Consider the following 21,798-nt stretch of genomic DNA (forward strand, 5'->3'; position numbering starts at 1 on the left):
CTTTTTTTTTTAAATTTTTTTTAACGTTTATTAATTTTTGAGAGACAGAGAGAGATAGAGCATGAATGGGGGAGGAGCAGAGAGAGAGAGGGAGACACAGAATCCGAAGCAGGCTCCAGGCTCCGAGCTGTCAGCACAGAGCCTGATGCGGGGCTGGAACCCACGGACCGCGAGATCACGACCTGAGCCGAAGTCAGATGCTTAACTGACTGAGCCACCCAGGCGCCCCTCCCATCATTTTTTCTATCTTATTGGTAGAATAGGTCACAAATCCTGCCCACACTCAAGGCACTAACACCAGCAGTAGGATATCCGGGAGTCATCTAGGTGTCTGTGCACCATAGAAGAAGACAAAGATAGCAGATGAGTAGCAAGGCCCAGCTGAACCCAGAACCACATCAACCAGACCTGGAAGTTGCTCTATCAATATTGAGAGAACTTAGGGGCGCCTGGGTGGCTCAGTTCGTTGGGCATCTGGCTTCGGCTCAGGTCACCATCTCACAGTTCGTGGGTTCGAGCCTCTCTTCGGGTTCTGTGCTGACAGTGCGGATCCAGGAGCCTGCTTTGGATTCTGTGTTTTCCCCCATTCTGTGCCCCTCCCCTACTTGCACTCTGTCTCTCTCTCTCTGTCTCTCTCTCAAAAATAAATAAAACATTTAAAAAATTTTAATAAAAAAATATTGAGAGAACGTAGCTTAGGAAGAACAGGGCTAGTGGAGTATTTGATCCACCCAGGGCTGGAGATTCGTGTTTGCATGCAGTACTGAAGATGCTACAGAGATGTCACTGACCCTGAGTCTCTGCCTGGTGAGAAAGGAAAGGAGATGGGGGTGGGGTACAGAGAGTGGGGCTTGCAGAGGTCAAGAGAATGGTTATTGGAAGCCAAGGGCAGTGTGAAGCCAATAGGAGCTTGCAAGCAGAGGGTAAGGTGTCCCAAGTTGTATTTACAGAAACGGGGGTGGCAAGGACTTGCCTCTACCCATGGGTTTGAAGTCCAAAGACAGAATTGGGGAAAGTGAGAGCCTCCGGTCTTGGAGGGCTTATCCTTATGGACATCAAGATCTGGTAAGACCATCTATCTCGAAAACTTTGAGAAGACTACGGGCCAGACATCAAAGACGTAAAATGCACGCATCTCCAGATGCCATCAGAGTGTCCCCGAGGCAGTGTCCTTATAAATTCCAGTGAAGTTAAATTGGAGGATTGGTAGCGTTGGTCTGGCCACAACGCCCGGGCTCAGTAAATGGCCCCACCAGACAGTAGCTCACAGATTGAAAGTCCTGGTGCCATCATCTATGGCTCCTCCCTTACACTCTAAAAAGGTCAGTTACGTCTCCAAGATCAATCCTGAATCATCCCACTGCCCTCGGTCTATGCTACCATCACCTCTCTCCGGAGGAGATTTGAAATTGCCTCCCTACTTCCATTATCTCCCTTAAGACCATTCTCAATTGAGCAGCCGGGTGGTTCCTATGGAATGCAAATCACATCATATCACATGCCTGCTCAAAATTCTCCCGGGGCTCACCACCTCACTCAGAGAAGGACCAAGCTCATTTCCACGGACTCAAAGATCTGGCATGGCTGGTCCCCTCCACTTCTGGCACCTCTCTGCCCTGTTGTATATGGGTCTCTTTGCTGTTCTTTCAACGTGTCAAGCCTACTTCAGGACCTTTGTATTAATCGTGCCATCTGCCTGAACACACTCACCCAGAAGAGTCACCTGGGTCACTTCCTTATCCCATTTTGCTCAACTTCTTAAAGAGTCTTCTCTGACCGCTCTTCCAAAGCAGCAGCCCCCATGACCTGCCCCTTACTCTGCCGTACCTGTCATCAGAGCTCTCCTTACCAATGCACATTTCATCAAATTATGACTGACTCCTTCATTAGAATGTAAGGATCATGAGGGCAGAGAACACACCTGTATTGTTGCCTATCATATATCCCTGGCTCCTGGAAAAATCTCTGACAGTGGTGGAGACTCAACCATTATTTGCTGATGGACTGGCTGAATGAACGGAAGGAAGGAACTGTAACCCTTAGTTCGTTCATTCCCCATTTCACGGGGAAGTTAGGAGCACAGTGACTTTGGGTATCCGGAGTCAGGATGTAGTGTGGAGACGGGAGCCAATCCCCATTGCATCGACGCCTCCAGGGTCAGACAAGACTAGGGGACCCATAGCTTCTCCACTTAATGTCTTCTTGCTAACTTGTTGGTTTGCTTATTTGTTTAGAGGTTTTGCACTACTGTTTTGCAGTGCGGAAAGAAAATGGAAGCAGAGAGAGTAATATTTACTTTCTGAAAGAGAAACTTCTCGTCACTTAAAGGATAAAATGTGTGTGTGTGTGTGTGTGTGTGTGTGTGTGTGTGTCCTCCAAGTTTTTAAGGACTTGAGTACCAAGTACCCAAGTACCTTCGTGTGCTGACAGAATTACTTCTCCTGCCCAAATTTCTCAACAACCATGAAGGACAACTTGGGTGACTGAGACAATAGTATCCCTACCCTTGACCTTCAGTTTCAAAGCTCAGTCTTCACTGACGGAGGCACGCCTTTAGCCTTTACAACTGTCCTCAGTGAAATCACCAGAGCTCTGCCTTTGAGCCCAGCCCGACTGTCTTTGCAGTTGAAAACGATGTCCAGTTGTTGAGTTGGAGGCTGTGGGTGAAGCAGGCGGGCCGAATCAGCAGGCTTGGTCCCGTGTGCATACACCGACCCTGGAGAGGTGACAAACAGACCCCGGGAACAATGGGCTACAGGCACATGATTCTGGACGCGTGTGGATATCTAATTTTGACTTACACTCTTGGTAATGAAAGTGAGGCAGAGAAATGCCAAGAACATACAAAGCACTTACCATCAATGCATTTGCACTGCCATTGTTTGGGTACTCTTTTAATCAAGCCATAATTGCTGTTGGGAAATTCACACATGGGCACCTCTCAACAATCGCACAAGCTCTAATTATACGCACAATCTCAAAAGAGCACCATGTGGTACTGGGAAGAAAAAAAAAACCTTCAAAATTGATAATTTGCTTCCCCGATGAGGTTTTTCTGCTGCTGCGTTACATTATTTCATTAAGAAAGTCCCATGTTGTGGGGCGCCTGGGTGGCGCAGTCGATTGAGCGTCCGACTTCAGCCAGGTCACGATCTCGCGGTCCGTGAGTTCGAGCCCCGCGTCGGGCTCTGGGCTGATGGCTCAGAGCCTGGAGCCTGTTTCCGATTCTGTGTCTCCCTCTCTCTCTGCCCCTCGCCCATTCATGCTCTGTCTCTCTCTGTCCCAAAAATAAATAAACGTTGAAAAAAAAAATTAAAAAAAAAAAAAAGAAAGTCCCATGTTGAAATACAAATGCCACGGAATCTGAGGGCAGCCTCCCATGAATTGTTTGAATCCCCGTTTTCAAACACTTCATGAAACAAGCATTAGCCTCAGCTTGTATGCCCGTGGGGACAGTGAACTTACTCCCAAGCAGGGAAGTCTCTAATAAACGGAGCTCTTCCTCCTGATAAATCCCATCTGAGATCTAAGATCTGTCCTTTGGAGCTACACCTTGTAAGCATAATTTTTCTCCCACTTAACTGGCTTTCAGGTGCTTGAAACGAGAGGCCTGGAAGAAAGACTTCAGGCATGGATGCCATATTGAAAATGGGATGTCTTAGAGCAAGTTCCTGGAAGAGCCCCTAATAGGGAGGAAAGTGACATAGTTAAGTTTTGCGGGGGAGACAGGTAAGGAAGTTCAGGACAAGGAAGGAGGGAGGAAGCCAAACAATTGGGAAATTTTGGAGAAAGCTCCATCAAACCCTAAGCCTAAACCTAAGCCAAGCTTCACAGCTGCCCCCATCCTCAGCCAAGGCTGCTATGCTTCCGTGCTCCCTCCCTGAGAGCCGTTGTCCAGGGACCATCCTGGGGTTGGGGAGAGTTGACGTGAACTCCCAGGCACGTGCCGCTCTGAACATATCAGCAAAGTGTTCCAGTGTCCCATGGAAAATTCTCCAGAGAAAAGCGACAGGTGCTCACTATCAGAGGCAAAAGCATCTGATATCTAGAGAGGGGTACACAGAAATGGGAAAAAGAGATCTGGGGTGGGGTTTCGGGTTGGGGGGGGGGAGTAGCATTATTGGCTACAAAAAACAATACTTGGAAGTCGCATAGTAAGACCATGAAAACTCCAGCTGTTTTCTATCACTCAACAATGAGAAAATCTGACAGAAAGGCTCACATGTCCCAGGCAGCCAATGGAAAGGCACCTCTCTAGAAAACTGGGGCGCCTGGGTGGCGCAGTCGGTTAAGCGTCCGACTTCAGCCAAGTCACGATCTCGCGGTCCGTGAGTTCGAGCCCCGCGTCGGGCTCTGGGCTGATGGCTCAGAGCCTGGAGCCTGTTTCCGATTCTGTGTCTCCCTCTCTCTCTGCCCCTCCCCGTTCATGCTCTGTCTCTCTCTGTCCCAAAAATAAAAAATAAAAACGTGGAAAAAAAAATTAAAAAAAAAAAAAAAAAAGAAAACTGACCACCCCAACAGAAAAACCCAGAAGTCCTGAAGGTTTAGTTTTCCCCCCAAAGAAGCTGAATCAACTCACAGTGAGTGAACATATAAATAACACACACACACACACACACACACACACACCACTCTTAAACATAAACAATCAAGGAGCACCATTAACTTATAGAAAGCCTGTAAGCCAGAGATCAAAGCAAACAAAATTAAAAAAATAAACATGTGGGAAATCAAAGCGATGTTAAAGAAAAAAACAGGGACATTATAATTACTATCCTCAGAAAGTGAACAGAAATTATTTTACCTATGAAATAAGAATCAGAGGTTATAAAAAAGGAGTCGTCATAAAAGAGGAACAATAAAAAAAATCTCAAAGTTAAAAGGCAGTGGGCAGAAATGAAAGGTTCAATAACAATGTTGGAAGATAAAGTTAAGAAAGAAGAAGAAAAGACTGGAGAGGTAGAAAATTAAGAGAAAGAAAAAAATTAAAGCCTAATTCCAGAAGGTCCAACACATTTAAAACCAGCATCGAGAAACTTTTACCTCAGAAACTATCCCTGAGCTCATCTCTGCAGTCACATCTGCCTAGATGCAGACCAGAGACCCCTGGGGAAGGGGCCGAGCTGTCCTTACGGCCAGGTACAGGCAAGTATGTGCTAAGCCCTTCTAAATAGCGATCCACAGCTTGTAACTATGAAGTCACCCCTTTCAGGTATCCCCAGAGTTCCCATGACTGCCATGGTACCAGCAGAGCATTTTTTTGTTCTCTTGGTAATTACCTTCTAAATATTTCAATTTAACATTAATGCAAACTTCAGTAGCGAGACAGGGAAAATCTTACCTGAAGAGTTAATGGTCCATGGAAACAACTTTCACCGGCATTTTACATGATTGTATCATAAAGATAATGGGCAGTGATTCATTCAACAAAGAAGGAAAGAGTTCAAAGTTAAAATTCTTTTAGTTCAATTCCCAGCAGCGTGTGTGTGTGTGTGTGTGTGTGTGTGTGTGTGTATGTATGTGTGTGTGTCCAGGTGCACGTGTTAAAACAGCCCATAGACATAGGAGACGTGCCTGTGTTGGATGTTACAGTAACAGCTAACACAGGCAAGAGCTCGATTATTCGTGAAGTTGACAGGACAATCTCGAAGTACATGGAATCATCACCTTTGTTTTATACATGAAGAAACGGAGGTTCAGAAAGATTACAGAGCTCGTGAAGGACAATGATCTATTTACATGAGCAAGCTGGGGGTTCGAACCCATATCTCTCTGACCCTCAAACTTGCAGTCTTTCTGTGTCGTGCTGTCTGTGGGGCAAGGAGGCTCAAATCCTTCCACGTGGCAGGGTTTCAGAAACACCAGTCAGAGCAGAGGCCAGCTGACAAGTCAGGGGCAAAACTACTAGCAGAAAACCCAGCGCCGTTGTGTGGATGTCACGAAAACCACTGCCATGAGCAGCACATCCACAAGAGCACAAGACATCTTCGAATGATGAGCCACTCCACAGAGCTCCATTTTCCCTTTTCCTGCTACCAATTCCTCTGAGCGCTCCCTGCCAGAGAATCGATGCCAAGTGTCACGGGCTTAAAAGAAATTTGAGAAAGACTTACAACTGATTTCTTCGAACCCAGTGCGATCTATGGGAAGGGTGGCCATTTGCACATCTTAGTGACCAAATGCCTTGGTCCAGCTCAAGGGCCTTCAGAATGGATACAAGAATTCCCCGGCAGGGCTTAGTGGCGTTATTGGTGATGTGTTTACGGATACCACCTCCAGTATCTTCTAAAACTGTGATAATGAATTGGGGTTATGTGGGTAATATTATTCAGTCAACTTTCTGCAGACAAAATGCCCCAAGGGTAGGAGTTGGTTGACTTTTCCTATAAAGGGCCAGATAGGAAATATTTTAGGCTTTGCAAGCCATCCAGTCTCTGTCAGAACTATTTAACGCTGTCATTATACCATGAGAGCAGGCATAGACGATACCTAAATGAAAGAATAGGGCTGTATTCTGATAAAACTTTATGGACATGGAAAATGAACTTCCATGGAATTTTCTTTTCTTTTTTCTTTTTTCTTTTTAAGATTTTATCTTGACGTAATCTCTACACCCATCATGGGGCTTGAACTCACGACCCCGAGATCAAGAGTTGCATGCTCTACCGACTGAGCCAGCCAGGTGCCCCAAACCTCCATAGAGTTTTTAATTATTCTTTGTCTTTCCCCAACCATTTAAGAATGTACACACCATTCTCTACCCACAGGCCATACAGAAACAGGCAGCGGGCTGGATTTGGCCCTCAGGCCACCGTTGACCGGCCCCTGCCCTTGCTGATTCCAGGTTCATGACAGGCATAGCCCTCTCTCATTTTTCTTGGATGATAGCATGGTCTTGAGAAGCTTCAAGCCACTTGTAAGCTTTTACCCTCCATGCCTCTCGCTTCTTTGATCAAGTCATAAGGGTAAGGGCAGCCCTACTGCCATCAAGGACAAGAGCCCATCTGGGGAAACAATGTGGCAGGAGAAAAGAGTATATCCCTTACTTATCGTCCCAGCCTGGAGGAGAGGAAGGAGGGAAGAAGGGTGAACACGCAGATGAGGAAGTACACAAGTAAAGACAGCGGGTTAGACTGTCTGCCCAATAGAGCAACAGTGAGGCACGCTTCCATAGCTCTGTTCCCTTTGTACATTTCCACTGTGCCATTTTCCCGGTGGGGTTTTCCTCCCAGAAATTGTATTACTTTTAATAAAAATCTCTATTCTAAGTACATGCATGCGGTTAATCTCAGAAGATGGCCACAGACATCTGCTCCTGTGTGCACATGCTTCTCCCTCCGTCGAGAGGTAGAGCTTAGGTTCCCTCCTTTTGAATTAGGCTGGATCTGTGACTGCTTTGACCAACAGGATGCAGGAGAAGTGACATTCTTGGACTTCCATGCCTAGGCATTAAGAAATCCACTTTCTCTCTTGTACCCCAACTTTGTGATAAGAGGAAGTCCAAGTAGTCTTGTGAACAGGCTCAACTGGAGAATCAAGATTCCTGCCAATAGCCTTCCCTAAGCTCCCAGGTGACAGCCAGCACCAACTTGCTAGCCATGTAAGTAAGGCATCTTGGAAGCAGATTTTCTAACCCCCGATGAGCTATTCCTGAGCAACTTTTGCTGTAGGAAGCCAAGGGCAGCGGCGTCTGCTAAGCTCTGCCTGAATAGCAAAATCATAACCAGATAAATGATTGGTGTTTTAGTCAACTTGTTATCTCCAAACCTTTCCTTCTTTTTCTTAAACTCATTCCAATTAGACTTCCCCATTTCTCCAATAACTTCTCTTGTCAAGGTTAACTCCACACTGCTAAATCCAATGGTTCCATTCTCAGTCTTCACCTTTCTTGACCCATGAAAAGTATTTGAACCAGTTGATTAGTCTTCCATGGCACATGTTTTCGTTTGGCATCCAGGTACCACAGTCTCTTAATTTTCCTCCTTCCCCGTTGTTCCCTCATCTCAACTTCTTTTTCTGGTTCCTCCTTTCTCCCACCCTTTAGTGTTTGTATGAGTCAGGGTTCTCCAGGGGAACAGAACCAACGGCAATTGGCTCATGTGCCTATAGGGGCTGAGAAGTTCCATGATCTGCTATATGTGACTATAGGGGCTGAGAAGTTCTATGATCTGCTATCTGCAAGCTAGAGACCCAGGAAAGCTGGTGGAATAACTCAGACTGAGTCCAAAGGCCTGAGAACCCAGGGGGCTGATTGTGCGAACCCCAGTCTGAGGCCCAAAGAAGAGGAGATCAGATATTCCAGCTCAAGCGCTGAGGCAGAAAACAAGAACTGAGTTCCTTCCTCCTCTACCTTTTGTTGTACTCAGGCCCTCAGTGGACTGGATAATACCCATCAACATTGGAAAGGACAATCTACTTTACTGAATCCACCAATTCAAATGTTAATCTCATCCAGAAACACCCGTGCAGACACGCTGAGAAATAATATTGAATCTGGGCACCTGTGGCCTGGTCAAGTTGACATATAACATTAACCATGATGACAACGTCAGAGGGTCCCTGGGCTCAGTCACTAGCCTGCTTTTCTACTCTATCTATAGCTATTCTATCAGTGATCTCATCTAGCCTCATGGTTTGAAACACCATATGTTATGACTATTTCCATAATATACCCCCAAGACTCATCTTCCAAACCACGGACTGCATTTTCCCACTGCCTTCTGAACATCTTCACTTGCGTGTCTGGGAGACGATCTCAAACACGCCACGTCCAAAACTGAATCCTCAATCTCTTTCCCCAACCAGCCCCACACACGGCTTTTCTCATTTCAGGTGATGGCAATTCCACTTTTCTATTTGCTCAGGCCGGAGGCCTTGACTCGTCCCTTTCTCTCCTATGCCAGATCTGATCTGTCAAGAAAGCTTATCGACTCAACCTTCAAAAACACATCCAGAACCTGACCACTTCTGACTGCCTGCACTGCTGTTGGTCTGGGCCAACACAGGCTCTAGAGCATCGCCTTGGTGATCGTGATGGCGCCTAAGTGGTTCTTCTACTTCCACTTTTGCTCCCAAGTTCTCATCGAAACAGCCAGAGTTGTCTTTTTTAAGTGTCGGATGGTGGTACTCACCCACTCAAACCCTGCACTGGTTTCCTATTTCTGTCAGAGTAAAAGCTAAAATCCTAGTAGTCATATACAATTGTCCCCTTCCCTTATCTCTCTGTCCTCTACCTTCTCTCTCCCCCTTCTCATTCCATCCAGCTACACTATTTGTTTTTTCTCCAATAAGCCAGGCAAACACCCTCCTTAGGGCATCTGAGCTATTTTCTCTCCCTGCCAAGATATCTACCTACCCAATTCCCCTCACCTCTTTCAAATGTTTGTGTAAATATCATTGCCCCACTGAGGGCTGTCCAGACCACCCCATATAAAACTGCATCTTCTTAAAGACTCCCCAGCTCCCTTCCCACTGCTAAACTGGACTCACCGTAAGGGAGGGACCTTTGTGTTATTTACTGATATACCCCAAGTATATAGCTGGCATTTTATAGGTTCTTTAAAAAAACATTTGTTAAATGAATGAATGGCAGAAAGATTTAAGAGGAAGCCCAAAGTCAAAGCCACACAGGTGATTAGCAGCAGGGCCTTATACAGCTCGCTGCTCCTTTCAGAGGCCCATTCTCCACATTGTAAATTGTGGACACTGGAATAAGCCTCTTCCCATCCCCCAACACTCCGGCTCTGATTTGATAGGTCTGTTCTCCATGACAGTCATTTCTCTCTCTCTCGAAACAATCCCCAATCTTCACTGAGCGTATACTCCCCATTTGCTCAGACCACGTCGTCTGGAGGGAGTCCACATCCACCTCCGGGGTGGATATATCCAGGCCCAAGCCTGGATACACAGCGAGATACAGCATCACTTCTAATGAAAATACAGGGGTAGTAGCAGGGTTTTCCGTGTCAACACCAAAAGGAGGTTAGGTCTGGAGTTGGCACCTTCAGGGGCGAACCCAAAATAGTGAGAACAACCAGATGGAATGAAGTCAATACCATGGGAGGGGCGGAGCCAAGAAATGGGGGAAACCAAGTCCTCACAGCATCAACTATCCTTGGAATTTAGCTGGCACCTTGAACTTTTCAGGGATGTAAATTAAAAACAAAGCAAAGCAAAACAAAACAAAAACCTCCCTGGATGGCTTAAGCCAGTTTGAATTGGGTTTTCTGTCATTTTCAACCAGAAGAATCCTGAATCCAGAGCTGGGAATGTTCATGAGACTGTCTTTACTGGTAGCTAAGCTAAAACTTGAGACTGCCCCTCCCAACCGATAGACAATATAAGTTAGAGTGTTATTCTCGCCCCACCCTCCACCTCAGCACAAAGACTGGGAGTGTGTTACACAACTGGAACACCATGTAGTAACCTCTACCTGCCCTCATTCTTTCTTCCATCTCTACGTGGAGATGGAAAAGAAATTAGTCATTAAAAAAAGGATTCTTCAAGACTTTGCTATTTACCCAGTGCACACAGTTCATTACACATACAGCAGGCACTCAATAAATACTTGTTGAATGATTGATGAAGAGAAGAACATTGCTTGTACAGACTAATCAGTGATTCCTTTTCTTTTCTTTCATGTTGCCAATAAAACAAACAGCAGACAACAGTGTAAGAAAGGAGATGATTGATTTTATTGAGTTATACGTGGTACAGGACGCATCTGTTGGAGTCCGTGCTGGCCCTTCCTGATGCAAGAGGGGCACAGGGAACTTGGAGGTACAGAGATTGGACCAATGAGGGATTGGAAACCACAACACGTTGGCCAGGGGAAGAGAGTTCATAGCAGCAAAGGACAACTGAAGAGACCCTTACTAGCTAACAAATGTACACAATCCAAGAGTTTAGAGACCATCTGATCTCATAACCTCCTCATTTCACAGAAAGGGAAACTGAGGCTTCCAGAGCGGAGGTGGTGGGGGAAATGCCAAGACTTTCAAGGTGCATCCTAAGACTGCTGCTTTTCCATAGCTGTTGCGAAATTAAGAAGTTAATTAATTCATAAGTTTTGGTCAACGTTTTCATGAGCAAATGAGGACAGACCCAAATGGAAAAAAAAAATCCAAATATATTTTCTATAATAAGAATAGGTATTATTACCTAACATTTTTGTTTCAGTTTTTATACACACACACACACACACACACACACACACACACACACACACAACATACCAACCCACATATACACACATACACTTTGTGTACTAGGTCAGGATATAAAATGTGTGTCACACTATGAGTCAACTGTGTAAACCACAGCTCTAAGAAGATGACACCAGTGACTGGTCACCCATTGTGTTAAAAGCTCCACAGAGAAGGCCCACCTAGTGCTGAGACATGTTCAGAACAGCAAAGTGCAAACCTAGCCAATCATCAGAACCACCTGGGGAGATTTTTTGTTTAAAAAACATACAGACCCCTGGGTTCCACCTCTAGAGATTCTTAAGGTCTAGAATGATTTTTTTTTTTTTTTGTATTTTATAAAAGTTTCCCATGGAGCACTTGGGTTCCTCAGTTGGTTAAGTGTCCGACTCTTGATTTGGGCTCAGGTCATCATCTCAGGGTCATGGGATCAAGCCCCGGGGCGGGCTCGATGCTCAGGGGGGAGCCTGCTTCAGATTCTCTGTCTCCCTTTCTTTGCCCCACCCCCCAAATAAAAATGTAAAATTCCCCCCAAGAAATTCTCATGCACAGATTAGTTATGGGACCAGATATCCCTTTGAAGGAGACAAACGCGTGAAAAGATGCCCAGCACCATGAGTTATTAGGGAAATGCAAATCAAAACCACAGTGAGATGCCGTTCCGTATCCACTAGAGTGGCTATAATCTAAAAGACAGATAATAACAAGTGCTGGTGAGGATGTGGGAGAATCAGAACCCTCATACACAGTTGGCAAGAGTGCAAAATGGTGCAGCCCCTTTAGAGAACAGTCTGGCAGTCCCTCCAATGGTTAAACAAAAAATTAACCACGTGACTCAGCAATGTCAGTTCCAGGTACGCACCCAAGAGAAATGAAAACCACACGTCTACACAAAAACTTGTAAATTAATGTTTACACCTGCATTATTCATAATAGCCAAAAAGTGGCAACAACTCAAATGTCCATCGAATGATGAACGGAAAAACAGGATGTGGTATGTCCATACAAAAGAATACTATTCATCCATAAAAAGGAACATCCGTAAAAAGGAACCGATACATGGTACAATAAAGAGGAACCCTGAAAATAGCAGGCCACGGGAAAGGAGTAATTCACAAGAGGCCACTGTATGATTCCATTTGTATGACATCTCTTGAACAAGCAAATCTAGAGACAGGAAGCAGTTTAGTGGTTTCTAGGCACCAGAGGCGTTGGAGGAAACGAGAACTGACAGTTTCTTTGGAGGTGATAAAAATGTTTTCAGATGGATCCCAGTGAGAGTTGCGTATACCTGTGAATACACTAAAAACCACCGAATTGTCCACTTTACATGGTATGTGAATTGTATCTCAACCGAGCTATTAAAACAAATGAAAAGGAACTCTCCGGCCCAGGGAACAGAAGACCATTCCAAGGGAGCCTGTCTCACAAATAACTTCATGGTAACACAGGGCTGTACAGATATCAGGGGTAGGAACACAGGAAGTGAGTCAGAAAGACAATAGGCAGGTGCAGGGAGGAAGGCTGTGGAAGCCGCTGAGCCCCTCTTACGAAACAGTCAGGCATCTGAATGACACATTGAGGGTTTCACAGATGCTGTTTGAGATGTGGTTTCCATGCAAGACGATCTGGCGTTTTTGATCCATTTAATACTAGAGTTACTTATGCACGTTTCATATTCTTTCAGAAGGAAAATACTTGAAGACAGGGAACTTGCTGCCTCCTGAGGGCCCCTGTATCTCCAGCGGCACATATTAGGTGCTCAATAAAGACTTGTGGAATGATTGAGTCTCCTGAAGGATGACAACTATGTCTGAGTCAGTTAGGTAGCATTCGTGTCACCTAATGTGCTCGGCCATCACCTGCCCCGTCTACGGGATGGATATCGGGCTAACGCTATGCAGATTAAAATTTTTTTTTTTTCAACGTTTATTTATTTTTGGGACAGAGAGAGACAGAGCATGAATGGGGGAGGGGCAGAGAGAGAGGGAGACACAGAATCGGAAACAGGCTCCAGGCTCCGAGCCATCAGCCCAGAGCCTGGCGCGGGGCTCGAACTCACGGACCGCGAGATCGTGACCTGGTTGAAGTCGGACGCTTAACCGACTGCGCCACCCAGGCGCCCCAATAACGCTATGCAGATTAAATGAAGTAACGCATGTCTAACGCCTTAGCCATCTGCCTGAAATATTTGAAAACACTAAATATCAAGACACCCTTGTGCTATTATGATCATTGTTGTTGGTACTATTTTTCCTGCGGCATACATTAAGTACTCAATAAATGTTGATTGGTTCAATAGACACGTGTTGGGTGAAATACAAAAAGAAATCACTGTCAGCGAAGATTATTAGGTTCTGTGCCTACAGAGCAGGAAACCTTCTCTGCGGGTCTCAAATGTCATTAGTGATTTGTCTGCCCTACAAACACGGCCTTGATTTGAATTAGGGGAAAGACAAAGGGACATCCAAGAATCCTGCCTGCACACAAATTGCACATGGCTTCTACACGCAACACGAGTGAAAATAATTCAGAGTGGCGTCAGGGAGGCCCACAGAACACTTCCCCGGAAACTTTCCCAAGGGAAAACTGTTAGTTCACACGAAATTGCCTTTTGGGTTTCCAGAGCACTGACCAAATGCGTTGCTCGCGAACGACTCTGGAATATTTGACTCCCCCGGGGAGTTTTTCTAATCCAGGGAGAAGGCTGGGTCATGCCCTATTGTATGCTAGACGCACCCTTTCATTTTGATTCCATGCTGGCGAGTAGAGGCTCTGGAAGTCAACATGAGGGTTTGAGGAACCAACCCTTCCTGAATTGTACCTACACGGTTTCTGGACCCAAAGCTTGCACATTTGGAATCAGCCCTGGTAATGACAGTGGAAAGTGCCGTGTTCCTTATCAGGCTTCTCCCAGTGCCTGTGAGGCCCCTTCTTCCACCCCTCCCAGGCCATCACACACTCTGTGGAATTGGAATGATAAACACAGAGCTTGAATGACCCAGCCTTGAACTGTGCCTGTGCCTTCTCACAGGTAACTGGTCACAAGTGTGATGTCTGCTTTAATGGAGGCAGCACATTATTTGACATTTATTTGTATTTTCACTGCTGATGGGGGTGAGAGGTAGGATGTGAAGTTTTTTTTTTTTTTTTTTTTTTTTTTAGAAACCCAGAACGGTTCCCCTCTGACAATGTGGTGCTGGTTTTTTGAAACACAAATCTAAGCCATTACAGGAAATACGCTTGTTGGATTCTTGTAGGTGAAATTAGGAACTTGTCAACGCACAGGGTTGGCACGTGCTAATTCTGAGAGGTGCGTAAGAGGAGCTTTGGTGGCAATTTTCTCCTGTTTCATACAAACCAACAAAAGGAATCAAAATCAATGTGTAAGCCTGTGTTACCCTTCTTTCTTTAAATAACAGTTTGAGCAAATTTCACACGAGGAACCCAGCAGAACAAGAAGAATGGTTAGCCATCCACCATCACGTGAACCTGAAAACATCTTGGGATATTGAGTACAAGAAACTCAGCGTGGCTGAGGACATCCCATAAGAGACCTTCTGCCTCTTTCTGAATGTCCAACTGCAGCCTTCCTTATGTTACAGAAGTACGAGGGATCTTCTCAATTCTGCCTTTGACATTTTCATAAAAGTCACAAACACCTCTGGCCAGCATATTCTAACCCACATTTGTACTAAAGAGAACCCCAGGAATATATGCAAAGACAAAAATATCCAGGCGTGATGTCAAGGTTCTCTGGGAGTGAGCCCTAGTTCTGCCCCGAAACAAACAAGAGTTGAAGGGTGCTTCTCAATCTCTTTGAGCTTCAAATCCCTCATCATAAAATGAGGCTCTCTTTGTTTTAAATCCCTGTGGCAGGATATATGTGAGGATGAAGTGAGGGCAGGGAGAGGAGACATGACTTCCAGCAGCGGCATCCAAACCACTGCCCTGGAATTTGCAATATTTTCTTTCAAAGTTTGCAATCTTACTGAATATTTCATGTGTTTTCTGTATTTATTTCATAATTATAGTAAAATGCAATTATCTTGGCTTAGTACCAACCAACACAAGGAGATTATAATCATGGTCCAAGGTAAGAGTTCCTTCTTCATCTATTGGACCTTCGTAAGTTCTGCATTTAGAGGCTCAGCGTTAATGGTGAGAGACCGAACACCTAGATTGTATCTGTCAGAGTCTTTATAGCCTCGGTAGTCCCAACAGAGGACGCTTCACCCAAAGAAAGGCAGAAGGTCAATGGGTGCACGGTGACGGTGTCTTCCATTAGTGTCAAGTGTCTTTCAGGCCACCCCCTGGGGTCTGGACCTCAGTTGAAGATGTCAAGAACTCTTACTGTGTTCCTCCAGGAACTCAGTTTCAGCAGATTTGGCAAACCCTGGACAATGAACTCTTACTAACTAAGCTCACAAAAGATTGGTCTACAACCAGAAGGCCAACGTGTGAGTTTGTAATGAGAAACCAGCAAACTCTTCGCAGATTGGAATGATCACGTTGGCAGGTTAATGCAGTCCCTCCTCAAAATAAGGAAAATCATATTCTAATCAGACGACTATTGAGTCAGGACAGAAGAATACAGGCGTTCTTAATGCATCTTCTTTACAAAAGATATTTTGAGGTAGTCTTCCTCGTTCTTTTTAATCTTTTTTTTTTTAATGTTTTATTTATTCTTGAGAGACAGAAAGAGACAGAACATGAACGGGAGAAGGGCAGAGCGAGAGAGGGACACAGAATCCGAAGCAGGCTCCAGGCTCTGAGCTGTCAGCACAGAACCCGACATGGGGCTCGAACTCACAATCCGTGAGATCATGACATGAGCTGAAGTCGAACGCTCAACCGACTGAGCCACCCAGGCACCCCTTCTTCCTCGTTCTTAATGCTAGGGAACTCCACGGAATGCCGTTGCTCGAACTGTTTGGCTAAGTCTTCTGGACAACGTTGGGTACACAGTGAACATGTCTTTTATCTGTCCCCCAAGTATGTGTTTGGCCTCTACCCCATGCCAGGCACTGTGCCAAGAGTTTTAGTGACATTTCAGGGATGGTATGAGGAAAGGTGTGTTGTTACCACCATGTCACATAAACTGAAGTCTAGGAGCAGACACTTGTGCAAGGACCAGGCTAGCAAGTGGCAAAACCAGGACTCAGACTCAGGCAGTGTGACCCATGTACTCAACTATGAAATTATACCACCCGTACTGGACTAAACCACTACAGCCAACCTCTGACCACAGTGACCCCTGAATCCTTGATGGTCATTTTGGTGTTTCTGAAACTCCCCAGGCACCCGTCAACTAACCATTTATAAAGTTACTGATTAAAAGGATGCCTTAGCTGCCTGATCTCATTTAAGATATGCTGATTTAATTAACTCTGCTTAATTAAATCTCTCTCTCTCTCCTCGGTGTGCCTTCCTACAAAGAGAATCAGAGCCACAGACCGTTGGAGAAGGGATGGACGTTCAAAACCATGTGATCCACATTTACTCTTTTATGGGTACCAAAAATGAAATCTAGAAAGATTAAGTACCTAGCCCAAGGCTTTTCTTAATTTAACCCTCATCGAGAATCCACTAAGTGCCTCCTAGGCACCAGACACAAAACACAAGTCATTGTCGAAGTCAAGACCAGCTTTGACTTCTTATTCCAGCAGCTGTTCTCCACTCTGTGCTACAGGAGTTCCAAGAAAACGGGCAGTTTTTGTTGTCGTTGTTGCTTTAACCAAAATGTAACCCTTCCCCCAGATAACGCAATGTAAAGCACGCCTTGGGTCCAATTGCTTGTCACCCCTTGTCATCAAGTCAGGATCTCCATCCCTCAAGATATCTTGGGCTGTAACTGGATCACTCTTGCCCAATGCTCTCCGCCACATGGACGTCCCAAAGGTCAGACCCTGGTGGATTAAACTGATGCCACGTGCTGGTGAGGCCTAGGAGGATCCTGATGTTACAAATAAGTCCTTCATATAATTTTCCTCTGTCAAAATGGCTGGGGAATCGGTTCAGAAAATTTAAAAACAGAGAACAGATATACCACCCCATGACTGCTGGGGGGATCCCAGTTTAAAAGCCGTCTAGACTAAAATGCGGATATGGGCACCAGTTTTGAAGCAGGACAGTAGACGGTCCCGCCATTCAGCCCGACTGCATGATGGAGCCGGTGCAATGGTCCAGCAGACGTCATCAGTGAGCTGAGTCTCAGCTATGCAGCTCAGCACCAAGGCCCACATCCACCAGCCTTTGTGTCCTAATTCAGAGTAGGGTGGTGGGTTAGTGACAGAAGAACAAGCTGGAAAAGCTAGGAAGGGACGCCTGGGTGGCTCAGTCGGTTAAGCGTCCAACTCTCGGTTTCAGCTCAGGTCATGATCTCACGGTTCGTGGGTTCGAAAGCCCACATCGGGCTTTGGGCTGACAGCACGGAGCCTGCTTGGGATTCTGTCTCCTCCCTCTCTCTCTTCTCCTCCCCTGCTCGTACTCTCTCTCTCTCTCCCAAAAATAAATTAAAAAAAAAAAAACACATTAAAAAAAAAAACACATTAAAAAAAAAAAAGCTAGGGTAGCCCACTTGCCATGAAAACAGATAAAACCCTTGCTGTTGGGCCGGAAGTTGGTTTTCAAGTGTTCCACCACAGAGTGGAATTTTACCCTGTTGGAGAGTCTATCTTGAGCCACCCACTCCCCTGATAAGGTTTCATTAAGATGCGCCCAAAGATACAAAGGAGTCCTGAAGCAGCTTTCAAGGTCAGTGCAAACGCATTGCCAAAATCAAGGAAAAGAAATTCAGGGGCGCCTGGATGGCTCAGTCGGTTGAGCGCCCCACTTCGGCCCAGGTCATGATTTCAGTTAGTGAGTTCGAGCCCCGTGTCAGGCTCTGTACTGCCAGCACAGAGCCCACTTCAGATCTTCTGGTCCCCTCTCTCTCTGTACTTCCCCGACTCCCGCTCACGCTCTCTCTCTCAAAAACAAATACAACATTAACAAGTTTTTTTAATTAAAATAGTTGAAATGAAATAAAGATAAAATCCAACCCTACCAGAAGTGAAAAGTGTTAACTGGCCCATGATCAAAAACGCAACCACCTCTTTCCTCGCCGGCACCTTCCCTTCTCCTGTCCTTCCTGGCCGTGTTGAGGGGCCACGACAGCCTCTTGCTCGTGGTCAAGCCCGTGGCCATTTGGGCACCACACCCCTACCTTTCATTTTCCCTTCTTCTCTTCTTCCATAGGCTGGGGAACGCGTGGAAAAAATGGCGGCTGTTTTGACACAGGAGAGCTCTCCAGAACTATTTGGGGCCTGGGGCACAGACGCTGAGCTCTGCCATCCAGTCGGCGGATCGCTCCCACAACACGGGCCAGGGCAGCTTCAGGACAAGGATGATTGATGTTCGTGGGCAAGTCCAGAGTTGAGCACGCTTGAAAGATTTATTGAGCTCCTCCCCCGTGTCAGAGTCGGTTCCTGGGCTGGCAATCGACAGTCTCTGCCCTCACATCCGAGTGAGGGAGACCAACAGTGAGCAAACAGGTGTCCGAGTTGGAGTCACGACTCAAGGGCTCTACAGTCTCTGTTTTCAGCAAACAAGGGACATTTTAGTATTCAATGGATTTTTATTTTTCTCTATTCAAATTCTCAGAAAATGAGCCATCTTTTTAGGGCAAGTGTTGTTTAGCCACAATGTTGGCCTCCTCACACTGCTGGACGAACCCTAAAGCCAGAGGGCACAAGAGAACACAGGAAACCAAACAACAAGAAAAAAAAATTGCACCACATGTGACATCAAGTTGAGAGCACCAGGTCTGTCTACGTTGCCCGTGACGCCTCCCGGTCCCGGCTTTTTGTCTCACAACCGTAGAGTCCTTAGAGTACTAGACTGGTTGCCTCCCAACTAGTCGCCCTACCCCTCGCCAACCCATTCTGCCATCTCACTAAGATGTCCCCCTGATCACGCCCCTCCCTTGCTTAAAATTCTTCAGTGGGTCCCCTTTGCTCTTAATCTGAGAACAAGAAGCTTAAACTAGGCCACCAGCAAGGCGGTTTTCCAAGTGTCTAACACCCCAGCCACTTACCAATCAGAACGTAAGCCAGCCAGAACAACCTTTGTGAACACACAACCCGAATTTGCGTATGCTTGCTTTAAAATTATCGCTTTGTACCTCTGTCCACCTACATGTTAAGCATCAGGAAGAGTCTTTCTCATAAAAACACACGCCAACGTAAGTTCTAATATTTTAGGGATCTGGAACGTTGACTCCTGGACGCCAAACGTGAGGACCACCTGTTCGAGCCAGGAGCCCAGCCCTTCCCTTGCAAGTGCCTGACATAAATACTAACTGATGGAGACAAACCCGTATTGTTCTTCTCCATGTTGCATTACAGCGTGCCTCATACCACACACTTGGACCTCGAAATTTGATGTAAGCCAAACTGTAGCAAAAGAAAGTACATTGTAAACACTGCGAGGGTACCCGGCATCCCTTTTGTCAAGTAGATAAATATTTTGCAGCGAAGTTCGTTCAATACGAATTCAGCAGGTTTTGTAGCTCTTGCCGTGAATTTTCTTAAAATGATCTATCTCCTCTAAAATGAAGTCGACGACCAAGAGACTCAGAAAACAAATCCTGTTCCTCGGTCACTCGTAATCAGATCATTTCATTGTCACTGTAGAAGTGGAGTTGAAAGACTTATCCTCATCAGCCCTTGGGAAAGAATTTTTCCATTACAACAGAGAGAGTTGATGCGGTCTTTGGAAGAAACGTTGCAGACACAGGCAGGCCTGGGAGGCAAGGACGGTGATCCAAAAATCCAAAGGGTGGATGGAGAAAGTCAGATGTAAACAAATGTGTCCCTGTTCTTCAGACACTGCCCTACTTTCCTGCCTTCTGGCCTTCTCTGTATGCCATTTCTCTCATCAGAAATGCTCTCCCCAGGGGCCTGGGGGGCTCGGTCCGTTGAGCATCTGACTCTCGATTTCAGCTCAGGTCATGGTCTTGCCATGTGTGGGAACGAGCCCCGCGTGGGGCTCTGTGCTGGCAGCTCAGAGCCTGCTTGGGATTCTCTCGCTCTCTCTGCCCCCACCCCCGGCCCCAGCCCCCGCCACTTGCACTCTCTCTCTTTCAAAATAAATAAGCATTTTTTTTTAAAAAAGAAATGCTCTCCCCAGACTCATCCCCGCCCCCCCAGACAACTGAACACGTGCAGGGGCCCCCGTGTGAGCGTGTACATGCACCACTGCCTATGTCCTCCCAACCTTCAAAGCCCAGCTCAAGCACAACCTTTTCTAGGAATCCTCCCTTGAACTGCCCCCCCGGAGACCAGAAATTACGAAAACCAACTCGTCTGAAATCTCAGATCCTTTTCTGTCAGCCACATTTAATTAGAATACAAACTTCGGAGTGCTGTTCCGTCGAACTCCTCGCGCTAAGTGCCGACCGTGTTGAGAGGCCAGACTTTACTTGAGACGTTTCCCATGGTGCCTGGTGCAGTTTTTGAAAAACGATTCATGCTTCCTAAATCTTGGTTCGCTCATTAATTGCAGAGATGCCTCGCCCTCAAATAACCCTCCATCGCTGGTATCAGCCCCGGTGGTTTACTTGGTTTCCCAAACTGTTATCTTTTTTTTTTTTTTTTTAACATTTATTTATTTTTGAGACAGAGAGAGAGAGAGAGAGCATGAACGGGGGAGGGGCAGAGAGAGGGAGACACAGAATCTGAAACAGGCTGCAGGCTCTGAGCGGTCAGCACAGAGCCCGACGCGGGGCTCAAACTCACAGGCCGTGAGATCATGACCTGAGCCGAAGTTGGACGCTCAACCGACCGAGCCACCCAGGCGCCCCCCAAACTGTTATCTTTAAAATGCAAAACAGGTCACCAGATCACAGGTCACAATTCATCACAAGTTTCTGAGGTGTCATGACAAAGACACGGACCGTGCAGACGAGTCTCAACGTTCGCTTCTCATTCTTTGGTCATCACGACACCTTCCTGAGAGAAATTGTGATTATTATTAATCATAAAATTAATCACGGCTCTCACCCAAATGCAAGTGGCCAGTGGTCCACGTGGGAACTCAAGGGTCCACCTGCAGACGCGGCAGGTGGGGCTGTAATCCATCTCCCCCCCCCCTCAGTGAGGCTCCCTCTCCCCCAATGCCATTTGGAGGTTGCTCTTCAAAGCAACCAGACCCTGTGTTCAAACTTCAAAACAACCAGCTTGCAAAAGTCAAAGTTCGAGGCATTTTACCATGAATAATGCACTTCTACTTAGAGTAGAATCTCCGTGTGAACCTTAATTTTAAAATGAGTTCAACCTCGGGGCACCTGGGTGGCTCAGTCAATTAAGCGTCCGACTTCGACTTCGGCTCAGGTTGTGATCTCGGGGCTGGTGAGTTCGAGCCCCGCGTCGGGCTCTGTGCCGACAGCTCAGAGCCTGGAGCCTGCTTCAGATTCTGTGTCTCCCTCTCTCTCTGCTCCTCCCCCGCTCACCTTCTATCTCCCTCTCTCTCTCAAAAATAAATAAAACGTTTAAAAAATTTTTAAATGAGTTCAACCTAAGGAACAGGTAAATCCATTACTATTTTATGCATG

The sequence above is a fragment of the Puma concolor genome, chromosome D2, assembly GCF_028749965.1.
Source record: "Puma concolor isolate L17-30 chromosome D2, mPumCon1.1.hap2, whole genome shotgun sequence".
Taxonomy (NCBI): Eukaryota; Metazoa; Chordata; class Mammalia; order Carnivora; family Felidae; genus Puma; species Puma concolor.